General features: G+C 38.2%; 1 protein-coding gene and 1 pseudogene across 10 annotated transcripts in view; one reads left to right on the forward strand and one right to left on the reverse strand.

The window, feature by feature from the left end:
• The window catches only part of ATM (ATM serine/threonine kinase), a 211345-nt gene that overhangs the window by 44871 nt on the left and 146408 nt on the right, over nt 1–20066 (reverse strand). The window lies entirely within an intron of this gene.
• LOC130860162 (protein LTV1 homolog) lies at nt 14025–15612 on the forward strand (annotated as a pseudogene).

Here is a 20066-nt window from a genome sequence, read left to right on the forward strand (position 1 = left end):
CAGGAGATGGATCCAAAAAATATATTGCTGCAATTTATAGCAGAGTGATCTGCTTATGTTTTCCTCTAGGAGTTTTATAGTATCCAGGCTTACATTTAGATCTTTAATCCAGTTTGAGTTTATTTTTGTGTATGGTGTTAAGAGACTGCTCTAATTTCATTCCTTTACATGTAGCTGTCCAGTTTTCCCAGTACCACTTATTGAAGAGAATATTCCATTGTCACCTCCTTTGTGTAGATTAATTGACCATAAGTACCTGGGCTCATTTCTGGGCTTTCTATCATGTTCCATTGATCTACATGTGTGTTTTTGTGCCAGAACCATACTGTTTTGATTACTGTAGGTTTGTAGTATAGTCTGAAGTCAGGGAGTCCGATTCCTCCAGCTCCATTCTCAAAATTGTTTTGGCTATTTGAGGTCTTTTATGTTTTCATACACATTTAAAAAAATTTTGGTCCAGTTCTGTGAAAAATGCCATTGGTAATTTGATAGGGTTGCACTGAATCTGTAGATTGCCTTGGGTAATATGGTCATTTTAGCAAATGTTTATAAGAATCTGTTTTTCTAAAGTGGCTACACCATTTTGCATTTCCACCAGCAATGAACTTAACTAGCTCCACTGAGTTTCTATCACTCAGTGTTGTCAAATGTTTTAATTTTAGCTCTTCTAGGGGATGTATAGTGAATAGCATCTCATTGTGATTTTATTTTGCATTTCCCAAATGACTTACAATATTGAAGACCTTTAACATGCTTATCTGCCATTTGGTGTCTTCTTTGGTGAAGTGTCTGTTCAAATCTTTTGCCAATTCTAAATTAAGTTGTTTATTTCCTTATTATGTTAAAAGATTTTGTAATATGTTCTAAAAATAAACCCTTTATCAAATACTGTTTTGCCAATCCGTGGGTAGTGTTTTAACTTTCTTTTATGATGTCTTTTGAGGAGAAAAAGTATTTAGTTTTAATAGATTCCATGTTACCATATTTTCTTTTTCTTTTAATTTTTATTTTATGTTAGGGTATAGTTGATTTACAATGTTGTGTTAGTTTCAGGTTTACATCAAAGTGGTTGTTATATATATACATATATCCATTCTCAGATTCTTTTGCCATATAGATTACAGAGTATTGAGTAGAGTTCCCTGCACTATATAGTAGGTCCTTGTTGATCATCTATTTTATATATAATACTGCGTATATGTTAATCCCAAATTCCTAATTTATCCCACCCCCCCAACCTTTCCCCTTTGGTAACCAAAAGTCTGTTTTCAATGTCTGTTAATCTGTTTCTGTTTCATAGATAGGTTCATTTGTGTCACATATGTGATATCATATGGTGTTTGTCTTTCTAACTTACTTCACTTAGCATGATAACCTCTAGTTGCACCCATGTTGCTGCAAATGGCATTATTTTATTCTTTTTGATGGCTGAGTAATATTCCATGGTATATATGTATCACATCTTCTTTACCCATTTATCTGTTGACAGACACTTAGGTTGTTTCCATGTCTCTTGGCTCTTGTGAATAGTGCTGCTATGAACATAGGGGTGCATGTATCTTTTTGAATTATAGTTTTGTCTGGATATATGCTGAAGAGTGGGATTGCTGGATCATATGGTAATTCTATTCTTAGTTTTCTGAGGAACCTTCATACTATTTTCCATAGTGGCTGCACCTACTTCCATTCTCATTAACAGTGTAGGAGGATTCCTTTTTCTCCACACGCTCTCCAGCATTTGTAATTTATAGACTTTTTAATGCTGGACATTCCCACCAATGTGTGGTGGTAACTCATTATGGTTTTGATTTGCATTTCTCTAATAATTAGCAATGTTGAGCAGCTTTTCGTGTACCTATTGGTCATCTGTATAAAACATCAACAATATTTCTTGATACCCAGGTTAAAGTGTCCAGACTGTGCCCAAAATGGAGTTACTTATGCTAAGCCCCACTTCAGTAAACCAAAATTTAAATTTCTGTGCTTGGCTCTCCAGAAGAGGTAGGCCTAGGCCAACCAATCAGCACTTTCCTGCTCAGCACAAATTACCTAACCTGGCTCCAAGACTTCCCTTTGCTCCATATGAGGGAAATAACTGTTTTAACCAACTGACAACTGTGCAGTATAACTTTCTTATTCCTGCTCACTTTGATCTATGAAACCCCCTCACTTTGTACAACACTTTGTACGTTGGTAGAATTGACTTAATATTGCTAAGGACTTTTACATCTATTCATGAAGGATATTGGTCTTCAGTTGTTGTTGTTGTTGTTTCTTGTAATTCTCATATTTTTGGCTAAAGGGTAATGCTTCATAAAATGGGCTCTTCTATTATCAGGAAGTGTTTGTGCAGCAATGGTATGTCTTCCTTAGAGGTATAAGGTATTGACTCATCAGGATTATTTTCATTGTTTTTTGGCCTTTTTATGCCACAGATATGTTTGTCTATGAAATCCACTTGTCCATGTTGCTTTACACTGCAATAATTTAACACAATGTGAGGGCCAAGATGGTGGAGTATGAAGACTCTGAACTCACCTCCTCCCATGGAAACACCAAAATTATAACTACTTACAGAGCAACTATCTATGAGAATGACCTGAAGACTAACAGAAAAGATTTTCCATTAAAGAAGGAGCCATAAGACAAGTAGGAAGGGTGAACATGGTATAGTCAGGACCCACACCCCAGGGCCAGTGACCCACAAATGGGAGGAATATCGGTATCACAGAGGTCCTCCCCAAGGAGTGAGGGGTCCAAGTCCCACATCAGGCTCCCCAGTCTGGGGATACTGCACTGAGAAGCCAGAGTATCTGGCTTTGAAAATCAGCAGGACTTACATTAGGGAGAGCCAGAGGGCTATAGGAAACAAACTCCATCCTTAAAGGGTACATACAACATCTCACATGCTCTGAGTCCCAGTGCAGAGGCAGTAGTTTGAAAGGACCCTGGGTCAGACCCACTTACTGATCTTAGAGAACCTCCCGGAGAGGTAAGAAGCAATCAGGACTCCCCCTGGGGATGGGGATGAAGGTATCAGCCATTTTAGGGGAGTTAATCTAGCATGATAACACCAGTGCCATTGTGGAATCCTCCCTCTAGCCTATTAGTGCTGGGGACCTGGTCCTGTCCACCTGCAGGCTGGCACTAGCCCTGAGGCCTCAGAGGTACAGACAGCCATGTGTGGAACTGGCCTCCCTTACATGTGGACCAGCACCAGTCCCGAATGCCCCTGAGTCACACAGACAACCACAGAGGAAGCCTACCACACTTTCCAGTGGGCCCACAGCAAGCGCACAAGACATGGTCTTGCAGCCAATGGGGTTGGGGCCAGCCATACCCTCCAGTGCACCTACAATAGCCAGCCACACCACAACAGCAGGGCATGGTCAGCCCACATAGGGGGTACACTAGAACATACAGCTCTGTTAACCAGACAGGAGTGTGCTGCTGGGCTCCACAGGATGTTTCCTAAATAAGGCCACTTCACCAAAATTGGGAAATGTAACCAACCTACCTAGTACATAGAAATAAACACAGAGAATTGGGCAAAATGAAGAGACAGAAATTTATGTCCCAAACAATGGAATACAACAAAACATTAGAAAAAGAACTAAAGAGTTCAAGGTATAGATCATAAAGGTGCTCACTGAACTCTGGAGAAGAATGGAGAACACCATGACAATTTAAATGAAGAGAAAATATAAAGAAGAACCAAAAAGAGTTGATGAATAAAATAACTGAAATAAAAAATTTACTAGAAGGAATCAGTAGTAGGTTAGGTAATACAGAGGAATGATCATCAATCTGGAAGACATGGTAGTGGAAATTCCCAAGCTGAACAAAGAAATGAAAAAAAAAAATTTTTTTTTAATGAGGATAGTTTACAAGACCTCTAAGACAATATAAAGCATACTAACATTTGAATTATAGGGGTCCCAGAAGAAGAGAGAAAGGGGCAGAGAACTTATCTGAGAAATAATTGCTGAAAAATTCCCTAATAAGGGGAAAGAAACAGACATCCAAGTCCAGGAAGCACAGAGAGTCCCAAACAAGAGGATCCAAAGATGTCCACACAAAGATAAAATTAAAATCTCAAAGGGAGTTCCCTGGTGGCCTAGAGGTTATGATTCTGGGCTTTCATTGTCATGGCCTGGGTTCAATCCCTAGTTGGGAAACTGAGATCCCACAGCTGCATGGCATGGTCAAAAGAAAAAAACACTTTTTTTTAATAAGTAAAATTGCAAAATTAAAGATAAAGAGAATCTTAGAAGCAGTAAGTGAAAAGCAATTAGTAACATACAAAGAAACCCCCAAAAGGCTATCAGCTGAATTTTCAGCAAAAATTCTGTAGGCCAGAAGGGAGTGTCATGACATGTTCAAAGTGATGAAAGGAAAAAACTTACAACCAAGAATACTCTAGCTGGCAAAACTATCATTCAGATTTAAAGGAGAAATAAAGAGTTTCAAAGACAAGCAAAAGCTAAAATGGTCCAGCACCACTAAACTGGCTTTATAAGGAATGTTATAGGGAATTTCCTGGCAGTCCAGTAGTTAGGGCTCTGTGTTTCCACTGCAGGGGTCATGGGTTTGATCCCTGGTCAGCGAACTAAGATCCTGTGTGCCATGTGGTGCAGCCAGAAACAAACAAAAAAATAAATAAAAGAAAGAAATGTCACAGGGACTTCTCTAAGCAGAAAAGGAAAGGCTACAACTATAAATAGGAAAATTATGAAAAGATAAATCTCACTGGTAAAGGGAGACACACAGTAAAGGTAGTAGATCAACCACTTATAAAACTAGTATAAAGGTTAAAAGACAAAAGTTGTAAACCATCTATATATACAATAAAGAAAGAAATACACAACACAAAAAGATGTAAAATATCAAGTCAAAAACATTAAATGCTGGGATAGGGGAGTAAAAATGTAGACTAGTTAGACTACATTTGAATTTAAGAGATCATTAACTAAAATAACCATGTAACATATACAGTATTATATGTGAGCTTCATGGTAACCACACACCAAAACCCAATAATAGACACACAAGAAAGAGAAAGGAAACTAAACATAAAACTAAAGACAGCCATCAAATCACAAGGAAAGAGGGCAAAAGAAAAAAGGAACAAAAAAAGAACCACAAAAGCAACCATTAAATAATTAACAAAATGACAATAAATACATGTCTATCACTAATTACTTTAAATGTAAATGGAAAAAATGCTCCAAACAAAAGACATAGAGTAGCTGAATGGATAGAAAAACAAGACCCATATATACGCTGCCTACAGGAGACTCACTTCAAATCTAAAGATGCACACAGACTGAGTGATGCAATGGAAAAAGGTATTCCATGCAAATGGAAATCAAAAGAAAACCAGGATAGCAATATTCACATTAGATAAAACAGATTTTAAAATAAGTACTGTAATAAGGGACAAAGGACATATACAATGATAAAGGGATCCATCCAAAAAGAAGATAAAACAATTGTAAATACAGATGTACTCAACATAGGAACATTGAAATATATAAATCAAATATTTACAGACATAAAAGGAGAAATTGACAGTAACAGTATTAGTAGGGGACTTTAACACCCCATTTACATCAGTGGATGGATCATCGACAAAATCAATAAGGAAAAAGACTGGTCTTAAATGGCACATTAGACCAGATGAACTTAATAAATATATACAATACATTCCATCAAATGTAGCTGAATATACATTTTTTCAATGCATGTGGAACATCTTCCAGGATAGATCACATGCTAGGCCACAAAACAAGTCTCAATAAATTTAAGAAGACTGAAATCATATCAAGTATCTTTTCTAATCACATGGTATGACACTAGAAATCAACCTACAAGAAAAAAACCGCAGAAAACACAAAGATGGGGAGGCTAAGCAACATGCTACTAAACAACTAATGTGTCATTAAATAAATCAAAGAGGAAATTTAAAACTATCAGGGGACGGAGTCAAGATGGCGGCATGGGAAGACGTGGAGATCGTGTCTCTCCACAAATAGAACAGTTACTGGAGGCCAGAGGGGGACCTGATGCCCAAGCAGACCACAGGAATCCTGCAGCAACTGGGTAGGACCTGGGAGAAGTCAGTGGGCAGGGAAGGGGAAGCCTGACCAGACTGGAGCCCTGAGGGGTGGCTGGGGGAGAGGAGAGGTTCCTGCCTGGAGGGAATGCTGGGGGCTGGGGAGATCAGGGAAACTGCGATTGGGTTTCTCCAGCCCAGGAGGCCAGGAGGCCTGCTGAGCTCCCCGGCTTGGGGGCCTGCTGGGCTCCCCAGCCGGGTCCTCCACCCTCCAATGCCCCGTCTGGGCTGCCTGGGTCCTAGGGGTGTGGGAAGGAGGGAGGAGGGGCAAGGAGGTGGAGAGACAGGCAGGAGGGTGTGGGAGCTTTGAGATTAGGGGCTGGGGGAGGCTGGAGGGCGTTTCGCCTGCTCTCTTGGCCAGGGAGGCCGACTGGGCTCCTGGACCTGGTCCTTCATTCTCTGGGTCCCCTCCAGCTGCTTAGAACCTAGGACAGTGGGGGGTAGGGGAGAGGAAGAGAGGCAGATAGGGACCCTACCAGACTGGGAGATCTGGGGAAGTGTGGCAGGTGTTACCCTAGCCAAGTTGGCCCTGGGAAGCCTGTTGGGCATCAGAGTCTGGTCTCCTGCCTTTCAGTGCCCCCTGCAGCTGTAAGGGTTCTAGGGGAATAGGAGAGAAGGGATGGGAAAAAAGAGAACCCAAGGGGGAGGGACCCTCTGAGACTGGAGGACTAGGGGAGGTGCTTGCATCTCTCCCACCAACTTGGGCCCAAGGAGTGCACTGCCTACCTTGACCTGGTCCTTTGCTTCCAGGACCAGAGGCATTTCTGGGCCTTTCTACCTCACTGGACCTAAGCCCCATTCCTCACCACCCCCAGGGCCTTCTCTAAGGGTAGGCTCTGCCCATTGCCCATTGCTTAAATCCCCCCTCCACCCCCGCACCCTCAACCTTGTCTAAGCCCCGTCCCCACAGCCAAGGCCTTTTCTGGCTTTTTTCTTTTTTTTCTCTTTATTTTTCCTTTTTTTTTCTTCCCACCCCCTAACTTAGGATATTGCAGTTGTTTTATGATCCAGTTTCTGCTCCATCATTTTTTTTAAATTTTTTCTAACACATCTTAGTTTCCTACTATTGTATTTTTTAGCTTGCTATTGTTCTCCTGTTCTTTTTTTTTTTTTTTTTTCATTTTCCCTGCTCCACATAGCTTGTGGGATCTTGATACACAAGCCCAGTGTCAGGCCTGCATTACTGAGGTGGGAGCACTGAGGCCAAAACATTGGACTAACAGGGAAACCCAGTTTCCAGGAAATGTCCTTTACCGTGAGGTCTCCTAGAGGTTCTCAACTTAACACCAAGACCCAGCAGGAACACAATCCCGCCCATCCAAAGTGGGGGGAAAACGAGATGACAAAAAAATATGCCACAGATGAAGGAACAAGGAAAAAATACACAAGACCAAATGAATGAAAAGGAAATAGGAAAATTGCCTGAAAAAGAATTCAGAGTTATGATAGTAAAGATGATCCAAAATCTACAAGAAACAGTTAAAAAGGAAACAGAAGAACTAAAGAGCAAACAAACAGTACTAGACAACAAAACAACCAAAATTAAAAATACTCTAGATGGTATAAACAGCAGAATAACTGAGGCAGAAGAACGAATAAGTGAGTTAGAAGATAGAATGGGGGAAATAACTGCCATAGAACATGAAAAAGAAAAAAGAATAAAAAGAATGGAAGACAGTCTCAGAGACCTTGGTGACAACATTAAGCGCACCAACATTTGAATCATAGGCATCCCAGAAAAAGAAGAAAAAAAGAAAGGGTCTGAGAAGATATTTGAAGAGGTTATAGTGGAAAACTTCCCCAACATGGGAAAGGAAATAATTAATCAAGGCCAAGAAGCTAAGAGAGTCCTACACAGAATAAACCCAAGGAGAAATACACTGAGGCACATATTAATCAAATTAACAAAAATTAAACACAAAGAAAAAATATTAAAAGCAGCAAGAGAAAAGCCACAAATAACATATAAGGGAAAACCCATAAGGATAACAGCTGATCTTTCTACAGAAACTCTGTAAGCCAGAAGGGAATGGCAGGATATACTGAAAGTCCTGAGAGAGAAAAACCTACATCCAAGAACACTCTACCCAGCAAGAATCTCATTCAGATTTGATGAAGAAATCAAAAGCTTTATAGACAAGCAGAAGATAAGAGATTTCAGCACCACCAAACCAGCCTTACAACAATTGCTAAAGGAACTTTTCTAGGCAGGAAACACAAGAGAAGGAAAAGACCTACAAAAACAAAGCCAAAACAATTAAGAAAATGGTAATAGGAACATACATGTCAATAATCACCTTAAATGTAAATGGATTAAATGCTCCAACCAAAAGACACAGACTGGCTGAATGGATACAAAAACAAGACCCTTATATATGCTGTCTACAAGAAACCCACTTCAGGCCAAGGGATACATATAGATTGAAAGTAAAGGGATAGGAAAAGATATTCCATGCAAATGGAAGTCAAAAGAAAGCTGGGGTAGCAATACTCATATCAGACAAATTTGACTTTAAAATAAAGACTATTACAAGAGACAAGGAAGGACACTACATAATGATCAAGGGATCAATCCAAGAAGAAGATATAACAATTGTAAATATCTATGCACCCAACCTAGGAGCACCTCAATACATAAGGCAAATGCTAACAGCCATAAAAGGAGACATCGACAGCAACACAATAATAGTAGGAGACTTGAACACCCCACTTACATCAATGGACAGATCATCCAAAAAGAAAATAAATAATGACACACAAGCTTTAAATGACACATTAGACCATCTCGACTTCATTGATATTTATAGGACATTCCATCCAAAAACTAAAGAATACACTTTCTGCTCAAGTGCACACGGAACATTCTCCAGGATACATCACATCTTGGGTCACAAATCAAGCCTCAGTAACTTCAAAAAAATTGAAATTGTAGCAAGCATTTTCTCTGACCACAATGCCATGAGACTAGATATTAATTACAGGAAAAAATCAGTAAAATATACAACCACATGGAGACTAAACAATACGCTATTAAACAACCAAGAAATCACTAAAGAAATCAAACAGGAAATCAAAAAATATCTAGAAACAAATGACAGTGAAAACACAACAACCCAAAACTTATGGGATGCAGCAAAAGCAGTCCGAAGAGGGAAGTTTATAGCAATACAATCCTACCTCAAGAAACAAGAAAAATATCGAATAAACAACCTAACCTTACACCTAAAACAACTAGAGAAAGAAGTACAAAAAAACCCCAAACTGAGCAGAAGGAAAGAAATCATAAAGATCAGAGCAGAAATAAATGAAAAAGAAAGGAAGGAAACAATAGCAAACATCAATAAAATGAAAAGCTGGTTCTTTGAGACGATAAACAAAATTGATAAACCATTAGCCAGACTCATCAGGAAAAAAGGGAGAAGATGCAAATCAACAGAATTAGAAATGAAAAAGGAGAAGTAACAACTGACACCACAGAAATACAGAAGATCATGAGAGACTACTAAAAGCAACTGTATGCCAATAAATTGGATAACCCGGAAGAAATGGATAAATTCTTAGAAAAGTACAATCTTCCAAAACTGAACCAGGAAGAAATAGAACACATGAACAGACCAATCATAAGTACAGAATTGAAACTGTGATTAAAAATCTCCCAACAAACAAAAGCCCAGGGCCAGATGGTTTCACAGGAGAATTCTATCAAACACTTAGAGAACACCTATCACCTGTCCTTCTCAAACTCTTCCAAAATATAGCAGGAGGAGGAACACTCCCAAACTCATTCTACAAGGCCACCATCACCCTGATACCAAAACCAGGCAAAGATGTCACAAAAAAAGAAAATTACAGGCCAATATCACTGATGAATATAGATGCAAAAATTCTCAACAAAAGACTAGCTAACAGAATCCAACAGCACATTAAAAAGATCATACACCATGATCAAGTGGGTTTTATCCCTGGAATGTAAGGATTCTTCAATATATGCAAATCAATCAATGTGATACACCATATTAACAAATTGAAAGATAAGAACCATATGATAATCTCAATAGACACAGAAAAAGCTTTTGACAAAATTCAACACCCATTTACGATAAAAACTCTTCAGAAAATGGGCACAGAAGGAAATTACCTCAACATAATAAAAGCGATATATGACAAACCAAGAGCCAACATCGTCCTAAATGGTGAGAAACTGAAAGCATTCCCTCTAAGGTCAGGAACAAGACAGGGGTGTCCACTCTCACCATTATTATTCAACATAGTTTTGGAAGTGTTAGCCACAGCAATCAGGGAAGAGAATGAAATAAAAGGAATCCAGATTGGAAAAGAAGAAGTAAAATTGTCACTCTTTGCAGATGACATGATATTATACACAGAAAACCCTAAAGACTCTACCAGAAAACTGCTAGCACTAATCGATGCATTTAGTAAAGTAGCAGGATACAAAATCAATGTGCAGAAATTTCTTGTATTCCTATACAGTAACAATGAAAGAGCAGAAAGAGAAATTAAGGAAACTCTCCCATTTACCATTGCAACAAAAAGAATAAAATACCTAGGAATAACCCTGCAGAAGGAGGCAAAAGACCTGTATGCAGAAAACTATAAAACACTGATGAAAGAAATCAAAGACAATACAAACAGATGGAGAAACATACCATGTTCTTGGATTGGAAGAATCAACATTGTGAAAATGACTGTACTATCCAAAGCAATTTACAGATTCAATGCAATCCCTATCAAATTACCAACGGCATTTTTCAAAGAACTAGAACAAGAAATCTTATGATTTGGATGGAAATGCAAAAGACCCCAAATAGCCAAAGCAATCTTGAGAAGGGAAGATGGAGTTGGTGGAATTAGGCTTCCTGACTTCAAACTATACTATAAGGCCACCGTGATCAAGACAGTATGGTACTGACACAAAAAAAGAAAGGAAGATCAATGGAACAGAATAGAGAACTCAGAGGTAAACCCAAGCACATATGCGCACCTTATCTTTGACAAAGGAGGCAAGAATATACAATGGAAAAAAGACAGCCTTTTCAATAAGTGGTGCTGGGAAAATTGGACAGCAACATGTAAAAGAATGAAATTAGAACACTTCCTAACACCATACACAAAAATAAACTCCAAATGGATTAAAGACCTACACGTAAGGCCAGACACTATAAAACTCCTCGAGGAAAACATAGGCAGAACACTCTATGACATACATCAAAGCAAGATCCTTTTTGACCCACTTCCTAGAATCATGGAAATAAAATCAGGAATAAACAAATGGGACCTAATGAAACTTAAAAGCTTTTGCACAGTGAAAGAAACCATAAACAAGACAAGAAGGCAACCCTCAGAATGGGAGAAAATACTTGCCAAGAAAGCAACGGACAAAGGATTAATCTCCAAAATATACAAGTAGCTCATACAGCTTAATACCAAAAAAGCAAATCACCCAATCCACAAATGGGCAGAAAACCTAAATGGACATTTCTCCAAAGAAGACATACAGAAGGCCAACAAACAGATGAAAAGATGCTCAACATCACTAATTATTAGAGAAATGCACATCAAAGCCACAATGAGGTATCACCTCACACTGGTCAGAATGGCCATCATCAAAAAATCTAGAGACAATAAATGTTGGAGAGGCTGTGGAGAAAAGGGAACTCTCCTGCACTGTTGGTGGGATTGTAAGCTGGTACAGCCACTATGGAAAACAGTTTGGAGGGTCCTTCAAAAACTAAAAATAGAACTACCATATGACCCAGTAATCCCACTCCTGGGCATATACCCAGAGAAAACCATGATACAAAAAGAAACAAGTAGCATAATGTTCATTGCAGCACTATTTACAATAGCCAAGACATGGAAACAACCTAGATGCCCGTCAACAGATGAATGGATAAAGAAAATGTGGCACATATATACAATGGAATATTACTCAGCCATAAAAAGGAACGAAATGGAACTATATGTCATGAAGTGGATAGACCTAGAGTCTGTCACAGAGTGAAGTAAGCCAGAATGAGAAAAACAAATACTGTATGCTAACACATATATATGGAATCTGAAGAAATGGTACTGGTGAACCCAGTGACAGGCAAGAGTGGAGATACAGAAGTAGAGAATGGACTTGAGGACATGGGGCTGGGGTGAGGGGCAAAGGCGAAGTTGGGACAAGGTGAGAGAGTAGCATAGACATATTTACACTACCAGCTGTAAAACAGATAGCTAGTGGGAAGTTGCTATGTAACAAAAGGAGATTAACTTCATGGGAGATGCCTTGGAGGGCCAAAATGGGGAGGGTGCGGGGGAGTCGCAGGTGGGAGGGGATACGGGGATATGTGTGTAGATGCAGCTGATTCACTTTGGTGTACCTCAGAGACGGGTACAAGAGTGTAAAGCAAATATGTTCCAATAAAGAGTTTAAAAAATAAATAAAAAAAATAAAAACTATCCAAAGACGAATAAAAATAGACAATGATCCAAAATCTATGGGATACAGCAAAAGCAGATCTAAGAGGGAAGTTTATAGCAATACAATCCTACCTTAGGAACAAGAATTATCTCAAATAAACAATCTAAAGTTCGATCTAAAAGAACTAGAAAAACAAACAAAATCCAGAGTTAGTAGAAGAAATAAAAAATCAGAGCAGAAATAAATGAAATAGAGGCTAAAAAACACCAGTAGAAAAGATTTATGAAACTAAGAGATGGTTCTTTGAAAGATAAACAAAATTGATAAACTTTAGTCACAATCAGCATGAAAAAGAGAATGCCCAAATGAAATCAGAAATTAAAGAAGTTACAATCAACACCTCAGACATACAAAGGATCATAAGTGATTACTATGAACAATTATATGCGAATAATATGGACAACTGAGAGGAAATGGACAAATTCCTAGAAATGTAAAGTCTCCCATGACTAAATCAGGAAGAAATAGAAAATATGAACAGACCAAACACCAATAATGAAATTGAGTCAATATTTTAAAAAACCTCCGAACAAAGAAAAGTCCAGGGCCAGATGACTTCACAGGTAAATTCTGCTGAACATTTAAATAAAAGTTAACACCTTTTCTTCTCAAATTACTCCAAAAAATTGAAGAGGAAGAAACACTTCTAAACTTATTCTATAAGATGAGCATCATTCTAACTAAACCAGACACCACCAAAAAAAAGAAAATTATAGGCCAATATTACTGATGAAAATAGATGCAAAAATCCTCAACACAATATTAGCATGTGGAATTCGACCACACATTAAAAGGATTATACACCATGAAGTGGGATTTATCGAAGGGATGCAAGGAGAATTCAATACCCACAAATCATTGCAATACACCACATTAACAAACTGAAGGATAAAAATCACATGATCGTCTCAATAGATGCAGAATAGAACTTTTGACAAATTCAGTATCTATTTATGATTTAAAAAAAAAAAGCCTGCATAGTGGAATAGAGGGAACATACTTCAACATAATGAAGGCCATATACAACAAACCTACAGCCAACATAACACTCAATGGTGAAAAGCTGAAAGCATTCCCTCTAAGATCAGGAACAAGACAAGGATGCTCATTCTCACCACTGCTATTCAACATGGTATTGGAAGTCCTAGCCATAGCAACCAGATGAGAAAAAGAAATAAAGGGAATCCAAATTGGAAAGGAAGAAGTAAAACCATCACTGTTTGTGGAGGACATGACACTCTATATAGAAAATCCTAAAGACGCCACCAAAAACCTATGAGAACTAATAAAGGAATTCATTAAAGATGCAAGACACAAAATTAATATACATAAATATGTTTTGTTTCTGTACACTAACAATAAACTATCAGAAAGAAAAATTAAGGGAACAATTCCATTTACAATTGCATCAAAAAGAATAAAATGACGGCCTGCTGCGTGACTTCCCGGCCGGTTCCTGGGGCTGCACGTGTGGAGCAGCGTAAAGACGCTGCTGAGCTAGTTCTCAGAGGCACTGGGGAGGTCCCGTGTCCCTTACATCCGGCTAGGAGAGTGCGGTCGCCCCTCTTTGGGGTGAGCGCCGCACAGCTGCAGGCATGGAAGAAAAAGCCCTTTATAGAGAAGAAGAAAGCTGTGTCTTTTCACCTGGTCCACCGGAGCCAATGAGATCCTTTAGCAGCAGATGAGACTGCACCCCAGAGGGTTCTGTTGCCTACACAGAAAATAAAAGATGAAGAAAGGCGAGCAGAACAGAGGAAGTATGGAGTGTTCTTTGATGATGACTATGACTACCTGCAGCACCTGAAGGAACCATCTGGGCCCTCAGAGCTTATTCCCACAAGTACCTTCGGTGCACCTTACAGGGAAGATGAGAAAGGGGAATCTTTAGTAACTTCGACCATTGGAATTAAATTGCCTTCCTCAGTGTTTGCATCAGAGTTTGAAGAAGATGTTGGACTGTTAAATAAAGCAGCTCCAGTTTCAGGACCTCAGCTGGATTTTGATCCTGACATTGTCGCGGCTCTTGATGATGATTTTGATTTTGATAATCTGGATAATCTACTTGAAGATGATTTTATATTTCAGGCCAATAAGCCAACAGAAGACAGAGAGAATGGAGATACAGAGAGCTGAGGCTGAAGATGACAGTGAGAGGGAAGATGTGGATGATGAGAAGGAAGGAGGTAGTGATGACAACAAACGTGACCCTGCAGGCTCATCAGATGAGGATATGTCTGCCCCTGGAAAACCTCTTGGGGCTGTAGAAAATCACTTGTTCTGGGAAGAGGAAATGAAAAGTCGCTTTACTGAGTATTCTTTGACATCCTCAGTCATGAGGAGAAATGAACAGCTGACCCTACATGGTGAGAGATTTGAGAAGTTTTATGAACAATATGATGATGATGAAGTTGGAGCTCTGGATAATGCTGAATTGGAAGGTTCCATTCAAGTAGACAGCAATCGCTTAGAAGTTTTGAATGACTACTATAAAGAGAAAGCAGAGAATTGTGTAAAACTGAATACGCTTGAACCCTTCGAGGATCAGGACCTGCTACTGAATGAGCTCGATGGGTCTGAGGAGGGGGAGACTGTTACTGTAGTTCTTGAAGAAGCCAAAGAGAAGTGGGATTGTGAATCTATTTGTAGTACATACTAGAATTTATATAACCATCCACAACTTATCAAGCATCAACCCGAGCCCAAACAAATCCGACTATCTTCTAAAACAGGAATACCTCTCAATGTCTTACCTAAGAAAGGACTCACAGCGAAGCAAGTTGAACGGATGCAGATGATTAATGACAGTGATCTGCCTAAGGTGTCAACCCAACCATGGTCTAAAAATGAAAGCAAAGAAGAGAAAAGAGCAAGAAAGCAAGCTACAAAAGAAGAGTGCAAGGAACGGAGAGTGGGGAAGAAAGCTAACAAATCGGCTTTCAAACTGGAGAAAAGAAGGCAGGAAAAAGAGCTGCTGAACTTGAAGAGGAATGTTGAGTGTCTAAAGCTATGACAGTGGAACATTTAAGATCAGGTGCATTCCCCATTTGGGGCTCCTTGTTATGTACAATAATGAATGAGGATCTTCGAAGAGATAAAACTGTTTGATCTGTCATTTTTACTGGCAAGTATTCAAAAGAAAACAGTACCATATTTGTATTTATACCAGCAAGTTTTCTCTGCCAACTGTCTTGAAATATTGTAATATTTTAAAATTTAGTATTATAGGCTTAAATTTGCTTAAATAAATGACTTCATGAACATGAAATGTTTGGATAAATTAAAGGAAAGTGTTTTCATAACTTGAAAAAAAAAAAAGAATAAAATACCTAGGAAAGAAATCTAACCAAGAAGATAAAAGACCCATACTCAGAAAACTATGACATTAATGATAGAAATTGAGATGACACAAACAAATAGAAAGATATACTGTGCTCATAGATTGGAAAAATTGATATTATTAAAATAACCATACTACCCAAGGCAATCTACAGATTCAATGCAATCCCTTTCAAAATACCAATGGCATTTTTCACAGAACCCAAACAAATAATTCTACATATTGTATGTAAACACAAAAGATCCAGAATAGCCAAAGTAATTTTGGGAAAGAAGAACAATGCTGGAGGTTTCATGCTTGCTGATTTCAAACAATACTACAAAGCTATAGTAATTGAAACAGTATGGTACTGGCATAAAAACAGGCAGATCAATGGAACAGAATAGAGAGACCAGAAATAAACCCACACACTTATGGTCAATTAATCTACAACAAAGGAGGCAAAAATATACAATGGGAAAAGATACCCTCTTCAATAAATGGTGTTGAGAAAACTGGACAGCTACATGCAAAACAATCAAATTGGACTGCTTTTCTATACCACATACAAAAGTAAAGTCAAACTGGATTAAGAACTGAAGTCATAAAACTCCAAGAAGAAAACAAAGGCACTATGCTCTTTGACACTGATGTTAGCATTATTTTTTTGGATCTGTCTCCTCAGGCAAGGGAAATCAAAGCAAAAACAAACTAATGGAATTACATTAAACTAAAAAACTTTTGCATAGTGAAGAAAGCTATCAACAAAATGAAAAGGCAGTCTACTGAATAGAAGACATTTGCAAATGACAGATCCAAAAAGGAGTTAATATCCAAAATAAATACGACTAAACATCAAAAAACCAAACCACCCAATTAAAAAATAGACAGAGGTCCTGAATAGATATTTTTTCCAAAGAAGACATACAGATGGCCAACAGATATATGAAAAGATGCTCAACATCACCATTCATCAAGGAAATGCAAATGAGAACCAAAATGAGATGTCACCTCACACCTGTAAGAATGGCCACCATCAAAAAGGCAACAAAGAACAAGTGTTGGTGAAGATGTGAGGAAAAGGGAACACTGGTGCACTGTTTTAAATTGGTGCAGGCACTATGAAAAAGTTACAGAGGGCTCTCAAAATAGAACTGACATAGGACACAGCAATTTCACTTCTGGGTATTTATACCCCCTCCCCTCCCACCCCCCCAAAAAAACCAAAAACACTAATTTCAACACTAAATGCACCAGTGGTTAAGAATCCATCTGCCAACGCAGGGGACATGGGTTCAATCCCTGCTCCAGGAAGATCCCACACGTCACGGAGCAACTAAGCCTGTGCCCCGTAACTATTGAGCCTGTGCTCTAGGGCCCTCGAGCCACAGTTATTGAGCCTGTGTGCCTCAACTGCTGAAGCCCACGTGCCTAGAGCCCATGCTCCGCAACAAGGGAAGCCACCACAATGAGGAGCCTGCGCACCACAATGAAGAGTAGCCCCCATTTGAGGCAACTAGAGAAAGCCCATGCGCAGCAACAAAGACCCAACACAGGCAATAAATAAATAAATATATATATTTTAAAAGGAACATTTTCATTACATTTCAGTGGAGAATTGCATGCGGAAATATGGTCAAGATGGTTTTTTTCGCTTAACTTAGGTGGAACCCAAACATCAAAGTGATTTACATAACCAAATGATTTGGTTTGGAACAATCATTTGGTGCAAATGATTTCCAGTGCTTGATTTGGATATTTTGAGTATGTCAACTATCTCCTGCACGGTATAACGTTGACCATTCTCAATGTCTCGATTTGATCAGTGTCAACTTCAACTTGTCTACCCATGGAGCATCATCCAGCAAGAAATCTCCAGCACAAAACTGCACAAACCACTTTTGACACGTTCAATCAGTCACAGCACCTTCTCCATACATTGCACAAATCTTTTGCATTTCAGTTGTGTTTTTACCTTTCTTGAAATAATGAAGTATAATATAACAACAACAACATATATATATATGCACCCTAATGTTCATAGCAGTTTTACAACAGCCAAGATATGAAAGCAACTTAAGGGTCAACAAACAGATGAATGGATAAAGATATGGTATACATATACAATGGAATATTACTCAGCCATTAAAAAAAAGAATGAAATATCACCATTTGCAACAATACAGATGAATCTAGAGGGTAGAATAAGTATAGTTAAGTAAAATAATTCAGACAGAGAAAGACAAATATTGTATGATCTCAAATGTGGATTCTAAAAAACAAAACAAAACAAAACAAAATGAAAGCAGACTCACAGATACAGAAAACACACAGGTTGCTGTCAGAGGGGAAAAGGTGCAGGGGGCAAAATAGGTGAAGGGGAGTAAGAGGTACAAACCTCTAGTTATAAAATAAATAAGCCTGGGGGATACAATATACAGCACAAGGAATATGGTCAATAATATTGTAATAACTTTGTATGGGGACAGATAGTTACTAGACTTATCAAGGTGATTTCATAATGTACACAAATGTCAAATCACCATGGAATACACCTAAAACTAACATAATATTATACATCAACAATATTTCAGTTAAAAGAAATAAAGTAAAAAAAAAAACAAATCTGCAACCAGCTGAGTGATTGCCATTTTCTCTCTTCTAACTCTTTACAGTCATGGATATTTTTAAAAAATTGCTTAAGCAATAAGAAAGATTAAGTATTTACAAGGAATTATAAGTCTATAGTGAATATTCAAATACTAGGGAACATTTTTGGGTGGTTTTCAAATAAGCTAATATTAAACAAGGCAGAACAAGGTTTTCAAAAATAACTGAAGGACATATTTTCCCCGTAAAACTTATTTCTTGGAATACCACTCATTGGATTTGTATAAAGTATACAGTGTTTTTCTTGCAAGAATGACTCTTCTACATGCATTAAGATGGCTACTATTAAAAAAACAAAACAGAAAATAACAGGTGTTGGTGACAATGTGAAGAAATCAGAACCCTTGTGCACTGTTTGTAGGAATGTAAAACACTGTAGCTACTATGGAAAACAGCATGGGATAGCTACAAACAATTTAAAATAGAATTACCATATGATCCAGTAATTCCACTTCTGGGTACATACCCAAAAGAACTAAAAACAGAGTCCTGAAGAGTATTTGTACACCCACACTCAATAGCAGCATTATTCACAACAGCCAAAAGGGGAAAGCAACCCAAGTGTCTACAAACAGATAAAATGATAAACAAAAACTGGGTCTAAACATACCATCGAATATTATTCAGTCTTTAAAAAGAAGGAAATTCTGATATACAATAACAGGGATGAACCTTATTAAGGATATTATGCTAGTGAAATAAGCCAGTCACAAAAAGACAAATGCTTATAGGAGGTAGCTGGAGCAAATTCAAAGAGAGAAAATAGAATAGTGGCTGCCAAGGGCTGGGTGGAGGGGAGACTGGGAAGTTGTGAAATGGGTACAGAACTTTAGTTTTGCAAGATGAAGAGTGCTAGAGATTGGCTGCACTACAGGGTGAATGTGTACTACTGAACTGTACACTTAAAAATAGTCAATATGGTAAACTTTATGTTATGTGTATTTTACTACAATTTAAAAAAATAGCAAATCACATTAATAGTAGACCAGTTATGAACACACACTTATACCAAGGCTAGATCCACAAGCCAAATCATGACCATTTCTCCCCTGGTTTGGAAGTATGCACTGACCTTAAACTTCAACACTGTATGTCAATGTTTCATGCTCTCACCATGTCAGTGACAAACAAAAAATGTCCTTAGACATTGCCAAATATGGGGGAGTGAGGAAGCAAAATTACCTCCTGAGACCACTGCTTTAGAATCATACATTGTACATTAGTGTAAAAGTATATATTTTTACATATTGCTGTACATGAAAAAATTATGCATGCTGTACATTATGGGCAAAGTAAGGGATTTTTCAGAGAATAATTTTCATTAGATTTTCACCTTACCAAATTCTGAATCTAATCTCTGTGAAAAGTTTGTACTGTATTTATGCAAAATTCACTTTTTCAGAAACTGGGCAAAAAAGCCTGTAACTTGAAAGAAGACTGAAGTTACTGATTTTTAAAAAATGATAAATATGTGGAAT

Source organism: Hippopotamus amphibius, chromosome 9, assembly GCF_030028045.1.
Source record: "Hippopotamus amphibius kiboko isolate mHipAmp2 chromosome 9, mHipAmp2.hap2, whole genome shotgun sequence".
Lineage (NCBI taxonomy): Eukaryota > Metazoa > Chordata > Mammalia > Artiodactyla > Hippopotamidae > Hippopotamus > Hippopotamus amphibius.